Source organism: Pholcus phalangioides, unplaced genomic scaffold, assembly GCF_987345545.1.
Source record: "Pholcus phalangioides strain wild (caught in Gottingen) unplaced genomic scaffold, Ppha-v1.0 ptg000015l_1, whole genome shotgun sequence".
NCBI lineage: Eukaryota > Metazoa > Arthropoda > Arachnida > Araneae > Pholcidae > Pholcus > Pholcus phalangioides.
Window position 1 is genome coordinate 42,619,928 of NW_028301608.1, and position 6,807 is coordinate 42,626,734.

The window sequence follows — 6,807 nt, forward strand, 5'->3', positions numbered from 1 at the left end:
TTAAATTGTATAATTGTCTTTCATTTTTGTCAGTATTATCTGATTCAGACCAGTCACTTCCGGAAATACTACTTTCTCTTTCCGGTAAATATAGCAGAACATAATGATGTTCGTTGTCAGAGTTTGCATCCTAAGTCTCCTCAGCCTCAGATTTGTTGTCCGAAATATGATTCAGCACCGATAAAATTAGAATATTTCGTTGTCATACATCCTTTTTCTAACAACCATTTCTACACACTGTGAATGAACCGCTGTTTCCTAGGAAGCTTTCGAAGCACATGGTGGCACGAAGAGTTATGAAATGTCAAACTAAAACTGAGTTTGCAAAGGTGAACGATCAGAAAAAAAAAAAAGTTTTCTCAACTCTGATAACAGAGGCTATAGCTCAATATGATATAGGGTTTTGATTGAATACATACTGTCCCTGTCAATAGACTCTTCAGATTGCCCAGTAACATGATACAACAAATATCATTATTTTATTAATTTTTTCGTATTGGTATGTTACTCGTGAATATATCTTGTGCTGTGTGCACCATCAAGGAATGATAGGAAATAAACCTAAAAGCAAAAGTATGCATCAACGCCCACCACAAGAAGAAAACATATACAATTTGCATATAGCAATCAAATGACTGTTTTGACCGTTCTTGGTATAAACGTCAATATCTCCCGAACAAGACCTTCCATGTCCTCAAATTTTTGTACACAAAAATAAATAAAAAAATATAATGAAGAGTCAACAAAAATGGAGTATGTACGTCAAATACTGCCGAGATTATAGCGTTTTCGAAATCAAAAACCGTCGAAATGACTGCTCCGGCCGTTCTAGTGTTAATCATATTCTAGATTTTGAGTAATTCAGTTATAAGTTCCAAATATTTCGGTACTTCAATGGTAGTTTTTCTCCCATTTTCATTAACCCCGAAGAAATTTACAGGTTGTTTCTTTTATTTTCTTCTCCGAAATAATGAAGATTCCGACGGACTTGGAGAAAAAAAAAATTACTGAAAGGATGTAAAATTAAAAGAACAACAAAACTGAGAATAGAGTATCTTGTATCGTAAAAAAAAGATGGAACAAAAATAAGAGAACACTCGCCACACTGCGAAGAGAAACTTAATCTTAAAGAAAATGCTTTCTTTGTCCTTTTTTTGAACCAGACAAAGGCGGAGCTGATTTAGGATTAGGAAACTAATGGTATTTTAGATTAGATTAGCGGCAGTAACGAGACAATCCAAATCAGCAAGCTTTCGAAAGCCTCTTCCTGTAACTATTTAATAAATCTTCGTTAGTATTTTTTGTTTTCCTTTATACGGTGCATTAGAGTCCAACGGTTGTTTCCTTTTTCTTTATATAACTATAAAAAAAAACCATTTTTCATGCTCAACATTTTCAAAAAAACATTTTTTTTTGTTGCATCAAATTGAGATGAATGGTCTATGAAACGGACTAGAAAAATGTAAAAGCAGGTATAGATTAGATATAGAGAGGCACAGATTATATTTCAAATGTTATGATAAATGGTTATGATCATAAATCCAATTATTTCACAGTTGTCTATTACATAATATATATAACTTATTTCAACACATACATTTTTTCGTAAATTACGAAATTAACTGAAGAAATTTACTGATTTATTTTCGTTTTTCAAACACAGAACTATTTTTCAAAAAAGTGACTATCTGCAACACTGTTCCAGAAATAATTGCGACAGTCCAAAATCAATTTAAAAACATTTAGTAAATCAATTTAAAAACATTTAGTAAATCAATTTAAAAACATTTAGAAAATCAATTTAAAAACATTTAGAAAATCAATTTAAAAACATTTTAGAAAATAAATTTAAAAACATTTTAGAAAATAAATTTAAAAACATTTTAGAAAATAAATTTAAAAACATAATTTCCTTAATTTGCCAATGTTATGTGGTGCGATGCATAGTAAAATGATTAAATATGCGTCAAAAAATAAGTTTATTATAATTTTGAGAACATAGACAAGTGGTTTTCGATTTTTTTCCCGAGAACATTAACTGTTTTCAAACTATTCTATACTTTTTGGAATTTTTAGTGATTTTTTTTAATTCCTACTATTATTTACTTTTCTGTCATCCCGTTAACAAATTAATTAACTCAATAACGTAAACTCCAAGATTTTTGTCTAATGAAATTAATTTTTGAACTAGGGATTTCGGTATTGTCGGTCTGTCGAGATTTTCAACTTTATTTAAAACTTAAAATATATAAATATAAATGAATAAATAAATAAATAAATAAATAACATAATATACATATATATAATTGTTTCATCAAGTTGTTAAACATATTTTTCAATTTTTTGTGATATTACAAAATTTCCATATTTTTTCTAAATGTTTAAAGACGATTCCTGTATGAATTGCGTTACAGTTACTGAAAAAAATCACCATTGTATAGGGTGCATAGGAAAGTTCACTCATCAGGAATAACAAGTGAATCATTGATCGTAGAGGCATACCTTTAATTAGAAATGTTTCCAAATAACGTGAAGACCTCAGATACGCTATTCATATTCCAAAGGAAATTCTGGTTGTTATAAATAAAAATCATTTTCAATGGTTTTCGAATTCAAATATCTAAGCAAATATTGCACTTAGATACGCGGATTTTTTTCGGCTTAGAAGAAACAGGGCAAACAATTTTCAATTAGGTTTTCTTAGGGCAGGGTGATTAAATGAAAAATTATTTTTTATTTTGATAACTTTTTTTTACAACCCCCCTTGAATATGAATGACGTATCTGAGATTTATTCATTTCATTTGGATATCTTTGCTAATTGAAAGTATGTTTCTAGGATCAATGATTCGTCCGTAATTTGTGGGAAAGGGACTTGAGTGTTCACCCTATGTACCGTTATAAAGGGTGATTCGACAATTCCCCTTGACGCATTTTACTGGTCGAACCGTTGATCCTAGGCGGACACTTCCAATCGGAAAAAGTATTCAAATTACGTGTAATATTCAAGTACGTCATTCATAATACAAGGGATTGTATTATTATCAAAATCAAAACTAACTTTTTATAATGGCACCTGTCATCAAAAACTCAAGTAGACAGTTGTTGCCTGTCTCTTTCATGGCCAAAAAAAAACACGTTTCTAATAGCAATATTCGCTGAGGTGTTTACATTCGCAAATTGAAGAAATGTTTTAAAGAAAAGCCTAAAATAAATAAGCAAAAAAAGCTTTCCCCTTTAGTTTTAGTAAAAGCGGTTAGTTTAACAAAAATATGAGGGTGGGGGGGGGGGAAGAGTAATAGATAAAAACAACAACACAAATCATATCCACATGACTGCCACTACTATTACATAATTATTACATGTACAAGATGTAGCATGTATTAACGGGACCCGAACAAGAATTTTTATGTCATTCCCGTTACAATCATGTAAATGTGATAAACACAAGTGTCCTTCATTCCGCTATTCTAGCGAGGGTGCTAAGCGGGAGGACACGAATGGTTTCATACCAACCATTACATGTAGTTTTATCTTATATACAGCCGAATCCCGTTATAACGAACGCCAAGAGATCGGACAAATCGTTTCGTTAAAACGAAATTTCGTTATAAAGGAATTCCAGGTTACCTAGCATTGTTCCTGTGTAAACTTATTTGGGGGATTAGAAAAGTGTTCGTTAAAATGAGATTTTCGCTATAACGGCATTCGTTAAAACGGGTTTCGACTGTATATTCTTTTTTCTTTTCACTATAAATATTCCCAGCCAGAGCGAGCCAACTAAAACAACAAGACCGAAGCTGATCCTCAGCTACGACTCTCTCCAGACAATCCCCCATTTAAACCAAGCCCACATTGCTCACCAAAATAGGTTTTGGGCGAGACGACTTGACCTGGCAGTTATATATATGTATATAAATGTATGTAAATGTGTATTTCTCTTTCCTTTATTCAAGTTCTTCATGCATTTCATGTCCACAACACATGTTCATACTCATATTGTCGTATTCATGTTGCTCACCGAATAAGGTGCTAAACTAGATGGCACGGGTGATCCCCCTAATTGTATATATTCCCACACAATATTTCTGTTTTTCATATTTTCATCAAATCCACCGGAGAGAGTGAACTCAACCCAATAAAACTGATGTTGGCTTCTAGTCAAACCCATTTTCTCACCAATAAGGTGTTAAGCGAGATGACTCGCTCCGGTGGATATTTTATATTTACGAAACCCCGGAACTTTTCTCCAATTCCCAATCCCATCTCGTCTGTAATCACCACAAAATTTGTTAATCACGACAGTACCCAATTGTCCGGGTAAAATACGTTGTAAAAAATTTTTTTTAATTCTTGTTTGACACAAAATAAAGTGTTCCAGACTTCCTCTTCTCTGCTACGAATTTGGGCTGGAAGAGATCTCGGCGACGAAATAAGACCAGTGGCAAAGTTCTGGCGTTCATTCATTCATTGCCCGTTAGTTTTCACTGTTCTTTCCCTACTTTCCTCCAATGAAATATCTCAGTGACTAAACACTCAGAAACATGATTTTTTTTTTGTTGGCCTGACAGGGGGCCTGACAAGAGACAGGGCAAAAACTTTCTAATTGGGTCTTTGAAGATACAGTTAGTATAAGAAGCTGATTTTTTTATATTTTAATAAATATACAACCGCTTGCAACATGAATGACGTATCTGAGCTCTACGAGTTACTTGGATTTTTTTTTCTTAATTGGAAGTAGAGGCGTCTAGAATCAACGGTTTGACAGTAAAATGTGACAAGGGCAATTAAGTAATCACCCTGTATAAAAATCATGAGTATTAGACAGTTCGGTGATATTTCGTTGATAGAAAATTGGTTTCCTCGTATCTCATTCCGACTTAAGGGACTTTCAAGGACGTTGAAATCTGATATATAATGCAACATCATCCCGTATACTGTCTATTTTATTCTTCAGTTATCGAAATAATATTTGATGTTCCACGTTCTTTATAATGTATAGAATAGCTAAATGCTTCAAAGTAAAATGAAAGAGGAGCAGCACTTCGGAAGCTAACGAATTACGTCCCTGCATCAGTTGCTCGCTCCATAAAGCATGAAATATGAACCTGTCTCTTACCTAGAATAGAAAGGACCCACAAAAAAAAATAATAAAATAAAATAACACAATCAAAATAAAATAGAAAAGAATAGCATGATATACTTCCGCTCCCTTTCTTTCCAATTGCTTTTGCTTCTGATCTTCTCTAGGCCTTCGCTACGTACCAAATGGTTTCCGGATCGTACGAGAATTCAATATACCGGAAACACAATACACTAGAAATACAGAAATATATCTACGATTTTTTTTGCTCTCTCTCTTTGGAATAAGAGAAATATTGAGTCATTTTGCTCCCATGCTGATCACCCTGAGTGTAATCGCTTCACGTGGATTTTCTTCCAATCTTTTCTCTTTTTTGCATTTTTTTTTTCTCAACGCCAGTGATTCAGTGATTCTCTCCTCCGCATTGGTTAGTTTTTCGTTATTTTTCTTTTCTTCTCCTAAAGTACGATTGGAAACAGTGATAGTAACTCATTGGCATATCGTATTCTGTTTTTGGAATTCCAATAGGGAAGACTCCGTTCGTGACTGAGTTTTGAAGATATCTTTGGGATTTCTTTTGCCCGCCTTCTCTTTCCCTTTTCGATATTCTTATCAGAACATTAGAATTCACGATTTACAAGTTTTCAACTTGTTTGTGTGCGTGCGTCACTCCAATTTTGTTATTGTCATCGTTTTCAAGGCATATAAATCAACAAGGATAAAACGTGAATCTATCATTGTTTTGATAGATTAACTTGTAAGCCAAATCAGTTCTATCATTTAAGAATCGATTGTAGTGCTTCTATGTAGAGCCATATTTAGGTCTTCTATGCCTTTGTTTAATAAAATATTTTACGACGTTTTCCCTTGTTCCCTTCCAAACTCTGGTACCGTAAGTGTGTGGGTTGCTTTTTCCGGATATAGAATTTTTTCATTCGACCTCAGGGAGTAAAACTCGGACTTGAAGGTTTGTGTAGGTTTTGCGTTAGAAATATAGTGCGCAGCCGGTCAATTTGTCACACTCAACTTGTCGCGCTTAACTCGTTGCGCCTCAATTTGTCGTGGTACAAATTCATCGCATTGTCAACTTGTCGCAGCTCCAATTCTTCGCGGTACAAGTTTGTCGCATTGTCGATTTGTCGCGGTACAAATTTGTCGCAGCTCCAAGGAAACAGTTATTTTTCGGCTATTATGCCGAGGCGAGCTCGGAATATCTCTGATATCTCTGGCTGAGAAAGAAACCATCTATATCTCTCTAAACCGTCCCACCCGGGGGCCATTTCCTGAAGTTAAGAGAGGCTACTAATGCCTCTACTTCAGCGCCTCACGACACAGTGCGTGAAATTAGGAAGGCAGAGTCATGTGTCTCCAGTGGTGTAGATGGTAGCATGCTTGCCCGGTATGCAAGAGGGCCTGGGTTCGAGTCCCGGTGGAGACGTGATGACTTTTCTTTCCGAGCTCGCCTCGGCATAATATCCGGAAAATAACTGTTTCCTTGATATCTCTGGCTGAGAAAGAAGCCATCTATATCTCTCTAAGCAGGCTTTTTATTGCGATATTCACGTTAGATAAGTGTTTAAATAAAATGTTACTCAAAGCACTGAAAACAAATAAAGGTTTAGGTACTGTGGTGTGTTTATATGTACGATATGAATTTTTTTAAATTATAATTATCCTGATAAATGTAGGCTATAATCAGAGGCGGATTTATAGCCTTCTCACTTG

General features: G+C 34.3%; 1 non-coding gene across 1 annotated transcript; it reads left to right on the forward strand.

The window, feature by feature from the left end:
• Positions 1 to 6,446: 6,446 nt before the first annotated feature.
• On the forward strand, positions 6,447 to 6,520 carry TRNAT-GGU (transfer RNA threonine (anticodon GGU)). Its single transcript has one exon. It is a non-coding gene; the product is annotated as a tRNA-Thr (tRNA).
• Positions 6,521 to 6,807: the final 287 nt, after the last annotated feature.